At 35.4% G+C, this 16373-nt stretch overlaps 1 pseudogene; it reads left to right on the top strand.

Moving 5' to 3' along the window:
• The first annotated feature begins 1821 nt into the window (after nucleotides 1-1821).
• Nucleotides 1822-1904, top strand: LOC136401819 (small nucleolar RNA U3; annotated as a pseudogene).
• Nucleotides 1905-16373: the final 14469 nt, after the last annotated feature.

The following is a 16373-nucleotide window of genomic DNA, read 5'->3' as shown; positions in this document are numbered from 1 at the left end:
CAATAATTAGTAAATAGTATTACAAGCATAAACTCTGTGTTTCACGTACTCACAACTGTAACCTACTATTGCCCAGCCCCATATGTATTTCTTACATAATGTAAACAAAATGGGTGGACCTTAAACCTTCATAAGTTATCATATTGCTCTAATCTAAATAGATTCTTTTTAACCCTAGCTATTGAGTCTCGGAATCAGCCCTGTTATACCATATTAATTGAAAGACCCATTAAAATGTTAAGAAAGATCTTCCTAGCAACATTCAAGAGAAACAATATTTTTGTTTGTTTGTTTCAGCTCTCAAGGATTGCAAAAGTTTCTGTCATATAAGTACTTTTGAGTTACAGGAAATTTTATAGAAGTCACAGTCATTAAAAAAATTTACTAAAGATCTGAGGTTAATATAGGGTTATAGATCTTAAATTACTTTTTTTTGCAGAGATCTGAGGGGGCACAATTGGGTATGGTATTCAATATTCTACTAATATTAGAATTACCTTGAATTGATTGCACTTGGCCAGAGGCAGATTCATCATTGTAAGAAGAGTATCCTAGGGAAAATAATCATTGCAGTTTCTGTACAAAAAAATTAAATATACTTGAATTAGTATGGACTCTGTTTTCTTTAATTAAACCATTTGTTATTCTTATTGAAATAATATTAATTTATAATCACGTTATTAGTCTCATGTAGTATTTAGTTTTCAAATAATTATGATGATACATTATTTTATTTCTATTATAATTTTATAATTATAATGTATATAATATATAATGAATATAATATAATAAATATAAAAGCTTTCTCACGATCCTCCATACATTATCCAATAGATATAACTTTCACTCTCACATATAAATCAATTTTTTCCTTAATTAAAGATTTCCCAGAATACATATTATTTGATTATATATATTTTTATTTTTATTAAGTGAGAAGTGGAGTAGGAGAGACAGACTCCTGTATGTGCTCAGACTGGGTCACCCAGCAACCCCCTACAGCAGTAGGTCCCAACCCCCCGGGCTGTGGACCAGTACTGGTCCATGGGCCATTTGGTACTGGTCTGCAGAGAAAGAATAAATAACTTACATATTTTTGTTTTATTTATATTTAAGTCTGAACAATGTTTTATTTTTAAAAAATGACCAGATTCCCTCTGTTACATTCATCTAAGACTCACTCTTGACGCTTGTCTCGGTCAAGTGATACATTTATCCGTCCCACCCTAAAGGCTGGTCCGTGAAAATATTTTCTGACATTAAACCAGTCCGTGGCCCAAAAAAGGTTGGGGACCACTGCCCTACAAGACAATGCTCTGCTCATTTGGGGCTTGCTCTGATCCTTGGCAACTGAGGCATTTCAGTACCTGAGGCAAGGCTATGAAGCCACCCATTTTCAGCACGTGGGGCCAACTTGCTTGACCCATTTGAGTCATGGCTATAGGAGGAAAGAGAGCATGAAAGAGAGAGAAAAGGGAGAGGGGAGTAGCAAATAATTGCTTCTCCTACGTGCCCTGACTGGAAATTGAACCAGGGATTTCCAAATACTAAGCTGCTGACGCTCTAACACTGAGCCAACTGGCCAGAGCTTATTTTATTATATTTATTAATCTTTTCAAAATATAGAACTTTAATGAGAGGGAAAATAATTATAAAACTAAGTTTATTTATAATCTCATAATGCATTTTCTTCCATATATTTCTACATGTGCTGATATTCTATAATTTACTACTACCCATAATAATATACCATTTATGCCTGCAACTTTATTCCTTTGGACATGGCAAAGGGCAGTTATTTCTTTATGTATGTGTGTATTTAAAACTATACTTTCAGGGATCATTTCTATAGTTTGTTTGTATGTGTGTATTTAAGGTGACCAATCATCCTCCTTCAGGGTGGACAGTCCTTCCTTTGTAAGTTCCCTCCTCCCTCGAAAAGTGTCCTCCTACATGTCCTCTGTTTTGATATTGGAAGACTAATCTGTAAATGTCCATATTTGATCGATGCAGAGTCGATTCATGGTGTGTGATGTGATTTATTTGTATTTAACATGACGATGTCAAGGATCAGTACAATGGGGAGAGATGCGTTCTGCAGAGGAGACCTTGAGAGAGCACACAATATACTGAGCAGGCAAATGGCTCACATATGACATTGTAGACTCATGATCATTGCTTTTTCAGTGAATATTCAATCATAGACAGGTAAGTACAATTCATATTTTATTAATTCATTATTTATTTAATAATTTCCAAATACATATAATTTTATTTACAAGTATTTTCTTGAAATTTGAGTTTTAAAGTGGAAATCTAACCTCAAACCATGTTTATTAATAACGCATTTTGATTAAATAGTTGTATAAAACATACTTTTAATTAGAAAATGATAAATATACCCGAATATCACTCCAAATTAGTGGTTTTGTTTGATATTTAGTTTTGTTAATTTAGCTTCCGAAAAATTTGCCTACCATGATATAACATTTTCAGTTCCGCCCTGGCCGGTTGGCTCAGCGGTAGAGCGTCGGCCTAGCGTGCGGAGGACCCGGGTTCGATTCCCGGCCAGGGCACACAGGAGAGGCGCCCATTTGCTTCTCCACCCCTCCGCCGCACTTTCCTCTCTGTCTCTCTCTTCCCCTCCCGCAGCCGAGGCTCCATTGGAGCAAAGATGGCCCGGGCACTGGGGATGGCTCTGTGGCCTCTGCCCCAGGCGCTAGAGTGGCTCTGGTCGCAATATGGCGACGCCCAGGATGGGCAGAGCATCGCCCCCTGGTGGGCAGAGCGTCGCCCCCTGGTGGGCGTGCCGGGTGGATCCCGGTCGGGCGCATGCGGGAGTCTGTCTGACTGTCTCTCCCCGTTTCCAGCTTCAGAAAGATGAAGAAAAAAAAAAAAAAAAAAAAAAAAAAAAAACATTTTCAGTTCCTAGTGTGCTTGCATCATTTGTGTAGCTCTATATTTTATTTTTAATTTAAAATTTTATTTATGGGATGGAAAAATCAAAAAAGAGAAAATGCCATTTCAACAATAAATTGAAAAAGGAATTTCCATTCCTCATATCAAAAAAAGATACCATTGTTTTCTGCAATATTTGCAGTGGAGAATATTGTATTGCAGTTGGGGGCAGAGTAGCAATGGTGAAACGACCACCAACCAACATAAACAATCATTAGATGCATCAGCTTCCAGTTGTAAAGTAACAAGTTTTTTTAAAATTTTAAATTATTCTGAAGATGAAAAACAGTTGGCTGCAATGGAGGGAACATTTGCATTTCACACCTTAATTCACAAAGTTTTTGTAGTATGGTTGTACAATTAATTATTGAAAAAGTTTCACAATGCAAAATTTTCATGTGCCAGAAAAAATGTGAAGCTATTTTGAAATTCCTATTTAAAAATTACTGTGACAGGCCCTGGCCGGTTGGCTCAGTGGTAGAGCGTCGGCCTGGCGTGCAGAAGTCCTGGGTTCGATTCCCGGCCAGGGCACACAGGAGAAGTGCCCATCTGCTTCTCCACCCCTCCCCCTCTCCTTCCTCTCTGTCTCTCTCTTCCCCTCCTGCAGCCAAGGCTCCATTGGAGCAAAGATGGCCCGGGCACTGAGGATGGCTCTGTGGACTCTGCTTCAGGCGCTAGAATGGCTCTGGTTGCAAAAGAGCGATGCCCCAGATGGGCAGAGCATCATCCACTGGTGGCATGCTGGGTGGGTCCCGGTCCGGTGCATGCGGGAATCTGACTGCCTCCCCTTTTTCAACTTCAGAAAAATACAAAAATATATATATTTTAGAGTGAGAATAAGGAGTGAGAGAGAGAGAGTAAAAACATAAATTTGTTTTTCTACTTAATTCATGCGCTCATTAGTTAATTCTTGTATGTACCCAGACTGGGGATCAAACTCATATATATAATTATATATATATATATATAATTTTCTCATTCAACAACCACTTTGTTTATACTTATGCAAAAGGAGAACAGTCTGATGTATAAAATAGTATCTAACCCCTCATCCTATATGTGTCTACCTTTAGTGCTCACACAAAAAATTGCACACTGTATGGTAGAACCCTGACAGTGAACTACCTGGGATTTTCTGTTTTCAGCACTATCTCTATTTTGCTTTCAAGATTTATTTCTTTTAACATATAATTGGTTACAGTTTTTGTATCTTTTTTTTGCCACAAATAACTTTAAGTTGAAAACAAATTACTGAAATGGAATCATGGAATCACAGACTCATTTGCAATCCTAAAGAAACAGACTTGAAAATAAGCAAGAAGTAAGGCTTTTAAGACCAGGACCAATATCCCCATATCAAGCCATAGAAATATGCTATTTGAAAGTTTTTTACAAATACATGTTGTTTTGTATTTTAATGTATTCATACTTTATAGAAATGCTCTGAGCACCTTTTATTTAATACTTCCTACATTTATTTTCACTTTCATAATTAAACATCTACAGTGGAACTCTTAACTATTATTCAACTAATCTACTTACGAGAGTAATGAATTTAAAACTTGCCTGACCAGGTGGTGGCGCAATGGATAGAGTGTCGGACTGGGATGCAGAGGACCCGGGTTTGAGACCCCGAGGTCGCCAGCTTGAGTGCGGGCTCATCTGGTTTGAGGAAAAGCCGACCAGCTTGAACCCAAGGTCGCTGGCTCCAGCAAGGGGTTACTCGGTCTGCTGAAGGCCCGCGGTCAAGGCACATATGAGAAAGCAATCAATGAACAACTAAGGTGTTGCAACGCACAATGAAAAACTAATGATTGATGCTTCTCATCTCTCTCCATTCCTGTCTGTCTGTCCCTGTTTATCCCTCTCTCTGACTCACTCTCTGTCTCTGTAAAAAATAAATAAATAAATAAAAATTAAAAAAAAACAACTATAGTCCAGTGTGCTAGTGAGTCTAGAAGAAAGGTCAATGTGTGGCATCTCTGGACTCATCTACTCTCACTAGTTCTCAAATGCTTACCCTGTATGAGCAAGAGAATTTTGAGCCTTCAAATAGCATATGTTGAAGAGCTAAAACCCAACCTAAATCACAGGTAAAAATAGGGTTTTTAGAAGGTAATAAGTTTAAATGAAATCTTAAGGGTGAATGAAGCCCTTAAAATGGACTTTGTATGAAAAGGAGAAAAAGCGTTTTCTAGAGGCTACTTGAGTACCTAGAGAGGAGGTAGCTGTCTGTAAGTCAAAAGGAGAGTTCTCACCGGCAATTTAATGAGCTAACATTCAACTTGATGTTGGTTGAACACTGTAACTTCTAGAAGTATGAGAAAATAAATTTCTCTCGTTTAAGATACCCAGTCTGTGGTATTTTGTTAGGGCAACCCGAGCTGACTAAAACAGCCACCATATTTATGCGAGGTGTGTGCAGTATGTAATAAGTGTCTAACTCAATGTAATTAGAAATAAAAATTGTATGAGTTAATGTGACTGGAAAATCTTCTGTAAAATTTGCTTCAATAAAGTGATGTCATTTTAGGCAGTAAGGCAAGCAACTGTAAAATTCTAGGGAAAAAAATGACAAAATCTGGCAAGTGTCTCCACTCCTTTTTCTTTACAACTTTCTTAAAATTAATGGTTCCACTTTAAGTGAATTTAACCTAAGACTTTTGAAGTTTGTTTTGCGTAGATCAGTGGTTTTCCACCTTTTCTCACTGGTGGACCAGTGGAAACAGAGAATAAATTCAGGAACCGCTAAGGCAGAAATCACTGTGAGCATAAGCAAATTTGACCAAGATCATTGTGCATAATTTTCATACAACATCAGGGTGGTTATCTCTTTCACAGACCAGCATGAAATTTTTGGAAGACCAGTCTGTGGAACAGTGGTTGTTATATATGAAACTTGATATGAAACTGTAATCATCAGACTGATCTTCTTGTCCTTGTTAAAAAAATTCATAAGTTTAAATAATATCTAAGAATGTGTCCGTGTGATATATAAAATAACATATTTGATTGTGTGTGTGTGTAATGTGTTTTGTATATTACATAATTTTTAAACTAACAGGTAAGGATATCTTTAAGGTATATTATTTTTGGTTAATTTTCCTGTACTAGTTTGGTAGGCTTGCCGTAAACCAATACCAAACACTGACTGATTGGTTTTAAAAAAAAAATTTATTCTCTCACAGAAATCCAAAATCACAGTGTCTGCAAGTTTGATTTCTTCTGAAGCTTCTTTTCTTGGCTTGGTTGTCCCTTGGACTGTGTTGTCTATGTTCTTTGCTCCTTCTCTTATAATTACACCAGTGATATTGTATTAGTGCTAACACAAACGTTATTTTACTTTAATTACCTCTCCAATGCCTTATCTCTTAATAGTCACATTCTCAGTTAGAAGGATTAGGAATTCAGCATATGAATTTTTAAGGACACAAACTTTAATGTTAACATTTGCTCAAATAATTTTGTGATTGTAAACAACATTTTTCTGCCATTACAAAAAAACATTATTTTCTTATGTTCAACTCAGACACACTGTCTTAATTGAATTTTTTAAACTTCTTGCCAGTTGAATACGCCTTAGTATTTTCATTTATCACATTTGTCTGACAATTACTGAGAGTAACCAAAGTTAATGGAGATTTGATTTTCTTCTTTTGTGGACTAACTTCATAAAATATTTGTCTACTTATCCAAATCCTTTGTTGTAATTTGAAAAAAATTCCTTATATTGTGAGAATATTAATCATTTTCTGTTTTATAAGATGCAAATTACTAATTTTCTGTTTGATTGCATTGATATTTTTCTCTTAATAAATAAAAAAATAATTTATTTTTATTAATATTTAATATTCAAACTATGTCTTGACTTGAATATTTTTATATTTGAGTATTTTTATATTTATATTTTAACTTGAATATTTACTGTCTTTGGCTTTACAGTAAGTAATATCTTTTTATTCTGGAGATTTTAACTAGTATAGTACAGCAATAAAAATAAAATCTCTAAATATTTAAATTAAAAAGTAAAAATAAATGTATTTATATTTGTTATCATTAAAAATATCAAAGTATCTACATTTTGAATTAATGAGTTTAAAAGATCACCGGACGGAAAACCAATGTACAAAATTTTTTAAAAGATTTCATTTATCAATTTTAAAAAAGGAGAGAGAGAGAGAGAGAGAAAGAGAGAGAGAGAGAGAGAAGGAGGGAGGAGCAGAAAGCATCAACTCCTGTATGTGCCTTAACTTAGCAAGCCCAGGGTTTTGAACCAGTGTCCTCAGCATTCCAGGTCAACGCTTTATCTACTACACCAGCATAGGTCAGGCAAATGCAGAAAAATTAATTGTAATTTTTACACATACAATAAACAATTAGAAAACAAAGTAAAAAATATTTTTTACAATAACATTAATAAATATAAAATTCTGTGGAAGAAATCTAAAGAAGGATGTAAAAGATTTTACACTTCAAACATGACATATCAGCCTAACCAGGTGGTGATGTAGTGGATAGAGTGTTGACCTAGGACCCTGAGGACCCAGGTTTGAAATCCTGAGGTCACCAGCTTGAGCTAGGGGGTCACTAGCTTGAGTATAGGATCATAGCCAAGACTCCATGATCACTGGCTTGAGCCCAAAGGTTGCATGCTTGAGCCCAAGGTTGCTGGCTTGAGCAAGGAGTTACTCATTCTGCTGTAGCCCCCAGTCAAAGCACATATGAGAAAGCAATCAATGAACAACTAAGGAGCTGCAATGCAGAATTGATGTTTCTCCTCTCTCTCCCTTCCTACCTGTCTGTCCTTGTCTGTCCGTCTCTCTTTCTCGGTCACACACAAGAACAATCATTGACTATCTCAATTTACTTCATCAAAATTTTCTTCTAGTTCTATAAATTAACTCAGTAGGACTAAGAGTCCATTTATTTCCTATTTTCTCATTCTTTGTTATTCATGCTACTATTTCATTGTAAATTAATTACAATTTATGTCCACCTGATATGCTTATTTGGTATCTCAGTACCCAGGTAGTCAAGACACAGGAACAGTTTAGAAAGAGATAAAGAGATGGGCAGTGGAATCTTAGGAAGTTTTGTTTCTTATCACCTGGCATGTAAAGACTTGGACATCGGTCACCTTCTGCTTTGATACCAAGATAAAGTCTCTTTGCTCACACATCACTGCCATTGGAGGAATTATGTTCTTCCAATCACCAAAATTTGGGGTTATTTAATCTATCCATGCACACACATTCCATGTATGATATGTGTAATCTTTCCAAGGGCTACAGGCAGTAAACCAGTAGAGCACATTCCTTTTCTGTGGATCACTTAATTCAACTTTGACTGGAAAAGGGAAAAAAATGATGAAATTTAGTTCAGGCTTTAATGGTTAGCAAAAATTATCTCATGTTTCTCTATTATTTCAGTTTTGATTGAGAATGTTGCACAATGCATCACCAGACTTCCTTTAGCTGAGGATATTGACACAGTAATTCACTACACTTACTAACATCAAGTGAGACCATACTACATTTGTGATTATTTTACTCCAAGCAGAGTTAAAAGGGAAAGATGGGTCAAGAATATCTGTTTTTCCCACTAACTTCACTCTTTTTTTAGTATTTATATATTTTTTGTTTTATAATAAAAATATTAATCTATTCAGAGGTTTGTATACATTTGTATTTAACATTTTTATAAAAGTTGAGTTAGTTTTTCTATTTCCATTTATTAAAAAATTCATGCTTTCTTGTTAAAGGATGTCATAGTTTTAACCAACATTAAATTGTTTTACATGTTATAATTTTTTTTTAAAGAAGGCATAGTTTATTGCAACATGTTATAATTTTTAATATCGTATTTGTTTCTATTTACTTGCCAGTTGTAAAGGCAAGCACAACACAAATATAACAACCTTTGGTTTCTTAGAACATATTTTAAATTTATAACATAGTAAACTAATTTGTCACTTTTTCCTAATATTGTCTTGAATACTTTCCATACAGCAATTTCATTTAAATCATGTTTACAACTGTCTAAACTAGTCAATTGCCACTTGTAGATTATTATTTAGGTTTCTACTTATTGGTTTCTTTATTATACAAATCAAGATAAAGTAGTTAATCAATAATGATTAATACGAAGACTTCTAAATTGTTTTTCAGTAAATGAATCACCCTGTAATAAGCTCAAATGTTTTCTGTAAAACCTGTAGTTTGGAATATTGGAATTGATGTTCTATCTACCATAAGACTAACCCATGTAATAGATAAAGTAATAATGATGATGAAAATAATACCAATAATAGTAAATTTTAGATACTTGTATGGCCAGGGGCCGCCACTGCCATTGCGGCCATACATGTGCAGGTTCCCATTAGATTTGGTCAAATGATAATGAAACAACAGAGCCAGGAACTGGTGGGCCATGTTCCTTTATTCTAGACTCGTAGTGGCCAACAAATAAAAAAAAACACACGGGGCATAAAAACCCAATCAAATGTTATCCTTGTTCTACAACCAGGAGAATCTTTCCAGGTTTTTCTAAAATCAAAGGCCCACTAGTCTCAGACACCTCCTTTCCCCATCTGCACACCTCCAACCTCCTGGTTCCTCTCTCTGCAACCACTGGTCTTCCAAAAGGGCCTCCTAGCTCCTCCTTTTAAAACTTTTTGGTGGGACAACCCCCTCCTCCAGCACATATTAGCATAACCAAGCCCCTTCCCAAACATGAAGGTAATCAGCTGCCCCATGTGAGCAGCACCATTTTTAATAAAAGTAAGCAAAACCAAATAATACAAATGTTACAAACTTATTTGCCCAATAGTCCACCCCTTTTGCTCACTTTCCAACCCACAATCCACACCACAAGCATTCCTGTGCAAGGCAATTAGACACATTACAAAAATTACAACAGCACCATCATACAGTTTCAACAATTATAAAGGTACCCTCCACCATTTCTCTCTCTGAGCACTTGCTCAGAGCACAAAACATCCTGGGAGCTTCTCTCCAACCCAATGAAAAGCTTCCCTGTGCAGGAGGGCCTCCAGCAGAGCTACCCCCAACCCCCAATCAGGGTATTTCACATTGTCCAAAATCCATAAGTCCATCCAACAAAGGAGCCAGTGCCCACTCTGGTGATAAAGGATGTCATACTTTTAACCAACATTAAATTGTTTTACATGTCTTAACTTTTTAATATTGTATTTGTTTCTATTTACTTACCTAGTTATAAAGGCAAGCACAACACAAATATAACAACCTTTTGTTTCTTAGAATATATTTTAAATTTATAATGTAGTAAACTAATTTGTCACTTTTTCCTAATATTGTCTTGAATACTTTCTGTACAAGCAATTTCATTTAAATCGTGTTTACAAATGTCTAAACTAGTCATTTGTCAGGAATCAGTCCACATACGTGGGACCTCAAGGCTGCTCCCTCATCCCTGCTGTCCTGGCAGGTCTTAGTTGTCCCAAGGAGGAACACGTGGAAATGGCAGCCAGTTTCTCCATCTCTGTATCTCATCAAACCTTCTAGGGGCATAGTAAACACTCCCTGCTGTTTCAACGGCCACTCAGTGATGCAAACCCAGCTCCCGGGCTACCCATCTATCCTCCCTCCATGGCTGCCTCCGCTGCCTTTTATCTTATTAAGTCTGTGGACTGCAGTTTCAGTTCGATTCTCCTCATCCTCTGAAGAGGAGCTGGAAACGCCAGCTTTCACCTCCAGGCTTGAGCCCTGGGTCACCGCCACCTGCCACCCATGAACCTTGCAGCCCCGACCCCACCTCAGGCCCGGCCTCCTGCTGCCCCTGGCTCTCAGCAATTTCCAGGGTAATCTGCAACTCACACACCTGTGATTCTTTCTCCAACACTTGCTCCATTTCCAGGCCAATCTCGCGAATCTGGTCAACCTCCTTCTCCGGGGCTTGCTCCAGCTCCAGGATCAGCATCTCTTTTCCCATGGCAACTCTTTCCACTGTTCAGTAAGCAGGTCTCAGGCAACCTCTTCCATAGTGCTCTTGGTTTCTTCACCCACATCTGTAAACACCAGCCAGCCTAGGTCCCCAAAAAGGACAGCCATGGGGAACCATAACAGCAGGCAATCCTCTACCCCACTGCTCAAGGGTGGTGGCGGCTCCCTAACTGTCTGATCCAAAACCTGTCACAGACTATGCCCAGTGTGTGGCCAGGGGCTGCTGCTGCCATCATGGCCATACATGTGCAGGTTCTTGATAGATTCGGTCAGACAGTAATGAAACAGTAGAGCCAAAAACTGTTGGGCCATTTTCCTTTATTCTAGACTCCTAACATCCAAGAAGTAAAAATAAACACATGGGACACAAAAACCTACTCACATGTTCTCTTGTTTCATAACCAGGAGAATCTTTCTGGGTTATTCTAACATCAAAAACCCACTAGTCTCAGCCACCCCCTTTCCCCATCTGCACACCTCTGTTTTTCTGGCTCCTCTCTCTGCAACCATCTGATCTTCTTCCAAAATGGCCTCCTAGCTCCTCCTTTTAAAACTTTTTGGTGGGACAACTCCCTCCTCCAGCACACATTAGCATAACCAAGCCCCCTCCCAAGCATGAAGGTAATCAGCTGCCCCATGTGGGCAGCACCATTTTTAATAAAAGTGAGCAAAACCAAATAACATAAATGTTACAAACTTATTTGCCCAACATTCCTTTTATATATCAAGAGCTTTCATCAATTTGTTCAACCCTTGTAATAAATGTAATAAATGTTATTTTTATTTAGAAATGTGGAAAACAAAGAACAGTGAGTGACATTAAATAACTTGCCCACGTTTCACAGCTAGTACCTAAAATCTGTTTAGACTTTATTCATTGTTACAGTGAATGTATCTGTCTCATTTTCTCTTATTTAAAATTTTTATATGGAAAACATGCCAATTAAAAAAAAATTAAAGGGCTAGAATAAGTTCTTCTAGCTAGTGCTAGTTAACCAACCCTTCATCTATAATTAATCTTAAGTCTTGGCCAGACAGCACGGTTGGTTAGAACAGCATCCTGAAGTGCAGAGGTTGCCGGCTGGATCTCCGGTCAGGACACATATAGGAACAGATAGATGTTCCTGTCTATCTGTCTCTCTGTCTGTCTGTCTCTCTCTCTCTTCCTCTTTCTAAAAATAAGTAAATAAAAAAATGCTCTCTATATACAATGATTAATACTGAAATAGCAAGCATCTATGTGGCTACTTGTGCCACAGTTTATTAATATCAGAGTGATACCCCGAATCAAAACAGGATAGATACATTGTCTCCCCTGAAGGACATGAAAACTGACTTCTTATACTCAACCTTTTATCAATTCTAAGATATATACTTTGAATCCACTAATTAGTTTCAGTAAGTGGTCCTGTTACCATTCCCTAAAAATGTTTAGGTCAATTTATCCTTAAGTCCTAAGAGATCTTGCAAGATTATTTAAGAGTATATGTCTGTGTGTGTGTGTATGGAGGAGTTGTTTAGTCTCTGAATATACTCCATTGTGGAAGTAATTTGAGAACAAATTGTAGTACAGCAGAAAACCCTATTCAATTATTTTAAATATAAAAAATAATAATGCCTTCTCAGCTTATTCAAAAATCTTTATCCTGACCAGGCAGTAGCACAGTGGATGGGGCATCGGACTGGGATGAGGAGGACCCACGTTCGAGACTCCGAGGTTGTAGGCTTGAGTGCGGGCTCATCTGGTTTGAGCAGATGCTCGCCAGCTTGGACCCAGGGTTGCTGCCTTGAGCAAGGGGTTGCTCGGTCTGCTGGGGGCCCACAGTCAGGGCACATATGGGAAGGCAGTCAATGAACAACTAGTGCCGGGGTCTGGAACCTATGGATTGTGAGCCAGATGTGGCTCTTTTGATGGCTGCATCTGGCTCGCAGACAAATTTTTAATAAAAAAAAAATAATAACGTTAAAAATATAAAACATTCTCATGTATTACAATCCATTCATTTCCTACTGCTCATGTTCATGGTTGTGGGTAGCTGGAGCCATTCACAGCTGTCCTCTGGGACAACAACAAATTTTTATTGGATAATGTATAATGTACTTGGATCGTTGTATGGCTCTCATGGAATTACATTTTAAAATATGTGGCATTCATGGCTCTCTCAGCCAAAAAGTTTCCCGACCCCTGAACTAGGGTGTCACAATGAAGGACTGATGGTTGATGCTTCTCATCTCTCTCCATTCCTGTCTGTCCCTCTCTGACTCTCTGTCTCTGTAAAATAAAATAAAAAATTTAACTTATTTTGCAAAATATAAACAACTATTAATAACATATACAACAATTTTACAGAATTTCTAAATAATATAACAATACTCATTTAATTATGTAATAACTAACTCAGTGTAACAAAACTATATAATGTTGGATAGGAATTATATTTCATTACTATATAAACTTACGTTATAAAATAAATGTGAATATAATTGCACACTGAGGATATGCATAAATGGCAAAATGTTATTTGAAATAAAGAAACAGTTAATTCAGAGTGATTTAAATAATAATAAATGTTTATCAAAATTATGTTCTGATCCAAGAACTTTACTAGGTAAATGGAAAACCAGTAATAATATGTTTAAGGTGAGGAAATCAATTTCATCTCTAAATGTCTAGAACATATTAACTGAATGATGGAATAGCTTCTCTTTATTAAGAGAACTAAGAATTAAGAGCTCACCCATTAATGATATACCATGACAAAATATTATTATCATTTACTTTATAACACTGACAAGCTCACATAATAATAATAAATTAAGATGCAATGGTCTGGCTTGGAGGCATTTATTAATTTGAAAAGGCTTATGAAGAGATGTTTAACACTGGTTTAAACAACGTAGGAAACAAATTTGAATCCGAGGACTCATCAACAGTACGGAACTGACTAAATATTGAATGGCTTTACACTAGGAGTAAATGTGAACCAAAAATAAACATTTTCCATATGAACTGTATCCTAGCATCATCTACTCTTCTAAGTGACACATACAAACACACACACATACACATACTCTATTCAATTATTTTAAATATAAAAAATAATAATACCTTCTCAGCTTATTCAAAATTCACACACACACACACACACACACAAATCCTAAATTTATGATTAGAATATATATATATATATATAATATATGGTTTCCCTGGTTGCTTATAGAAAGCAAAATAAAATTCTCTATAAAGACACTTTATTATACTAAATATAAAATAATATCCACAAAGAATACTTTCAGTACAATGATGGAACTCAAAAATATGCAGACACAAGAAAATGTATACACTAAAATATACAGAAAAATTACAAAGGTACAAAATTCAAGTAGAGTACAGATATTTATGTATTATAACATTATAAATTTAAAAATATTTAGGTTTAGATGTTCAAGAACATGAAAGATATATTACATATATCAGCAAAAATCAGTAAATTTATAAAAGCAGATTATTATATATTATATTATCAGGGGTCCCCAAACTACGGCCCACGGGCTGCATACGGCCCCCTGAGGCCATTTATCCGGCCCCCACTGCACTTCTGGAAGGGACACCTCTTTCATTGGTGGTCAGTGAGAGGAGCATAGTTCCCATTGAAATACTGGTCAGTTTGTTGATTTAAATTTACTTGTTCTTTATTTTAAATATTGTATTTGTTCCAGTTTTGTTTTTTTACTTTAAAATAAGATATGTGCAGTGTGCATAGGGATTTGTTCATAGGTTTTTTTATAGTCCGGTCCTCCAATGGTCTGAGGGACAGTGAACTGGCCCCCAGTGTAAAAAGTTTGGGGACCCCTGTATTATGTTATATTACATTATATTATAAGGAATTTTTTAAACATTCCAAGAAACTATTGGTAGAATATTTAAAATATATATTGAACCTAAATATCACAGAGTAAAATATAGTCAAAATTTAAAAAAAAACCTGGAAAATTGTTGAAAAATAAGACAGGAAAAGAGATAAAAATGCACCATAGAAAACAATTTAACTAAAAAAAAGTGTCACTAGATGAAGGGATGAATGTTAAATGTTATGATAGTTTCACAATATGTACATATATTAAATTATCACATTGTATATGTTAAAGCATCATGTTGTGCAATATATACATACACACAATTTTTGTCAATCATACCTCATTAAAGCTAAAATAATTTTAAAATAAAAACAGTATCAACAATGACAACAATTTTATAGAATAACAATGACAAAAATTTTATAGAAATGACATTTAAAAAAACAAATCTATTAATAGAATTAATGAATGATAAAAATATAATATTTTTTAAAGATTTTATTTATTGACTTAGAGAGAAAGAGATAGAGAAGGTAGATAAGCTGTAGTAAAAATCTTTATATTTAAAGACTAAATATTTTATTAGATTATATATATTGTGGTGTTGGCTCTTTTGTATCTGTTATCATTTCCATATGGTGTCTACATATGTATAGCTTTTCTCACTGAAAGCATTTTTAAATTATACACCTATTTTATGTTTTATTGTTTATACTTTATTATTCATGTCCAGTCAAATCAGAAATTATAACTACTATTCTATTATTGTAGGTATATCTATGTGTCCATTGGATCTACTTTACACATCTGTTATATATTTATTTCTTTACTTTTTTAATAATGTGTATTTTTGTTTTACTCTTTTATTTGCTAATTTCTATACACTTTGTATCTTAACTGTTTTTTGCACAGTGTCAATTATTTTTTTCCAATTTTATTTTTAGTTGCATTGTGTTTTCTTGTTTTTTTTAACTTTCTTAATGAATTTTGCTAACATATTTCTTTGTTTTACCATCTAATCCATGTTTTCTTTCCTGACTGATTTGTAGATTTCTAATATGGAAGCAATTGTTTTATAACTATTGATATCAATTAATTGTTAAATAGTTGTTAAAAAGTGTATTAAACCTGCTACATCATTTTTTTCTGATAAATGATTTTTACGTATTGGCATTTGTGCTTTCATTTTTAACAACCCTTTTATAGAGTTTCCTTAGTGATAGCACTATGCCAGTGGATACGGGAAATATTACAACCTGAGTGGATCTAGTTTATTTCCAAAATACATTTCACAAAAGTTTTTTGGTTTGTTGATGGGGAGACAATTGCTTCTTGCAAATATTGTTGTCTAGTGGGATTCTATGAGCATTTCTAATTCTTCTGCTTCTTCAATAGAATCTAAGAGATGTGTTCTTACAGCCTCCTTGCTATGTGAGATATTGATTCTGTTCTTCCATTTAGATAGTGGGATTTGCTGGCATTTAATGGATAATTGCTGCATTTCTCTCATGAATTGCTGCACTTTGGTTTTTTGTTTATTTGTTTTTTAAGTAACCTAGTGTGTCTTTTAGACAA

The sequence above is a fragment of the Saccopteryx leptura genome, chromosome 3, assembly GCF_036850995.1.
Source record: "Saccopteryx leptura isolate mSacLep1 chromosome 3, mSacLep1_pri_phased_curated, whole genome shotgun sequence".
Classification (NCBI taxonomy): Eukaryota; Metazoa; Chordata; class Mammalia; order Chiroptera; family Emballonuridae; genus Saccopteryx; species Saccopteryx leptura.
This window is presented reverse-complemented; position numbering and strand designations above follow the sequence as displayed.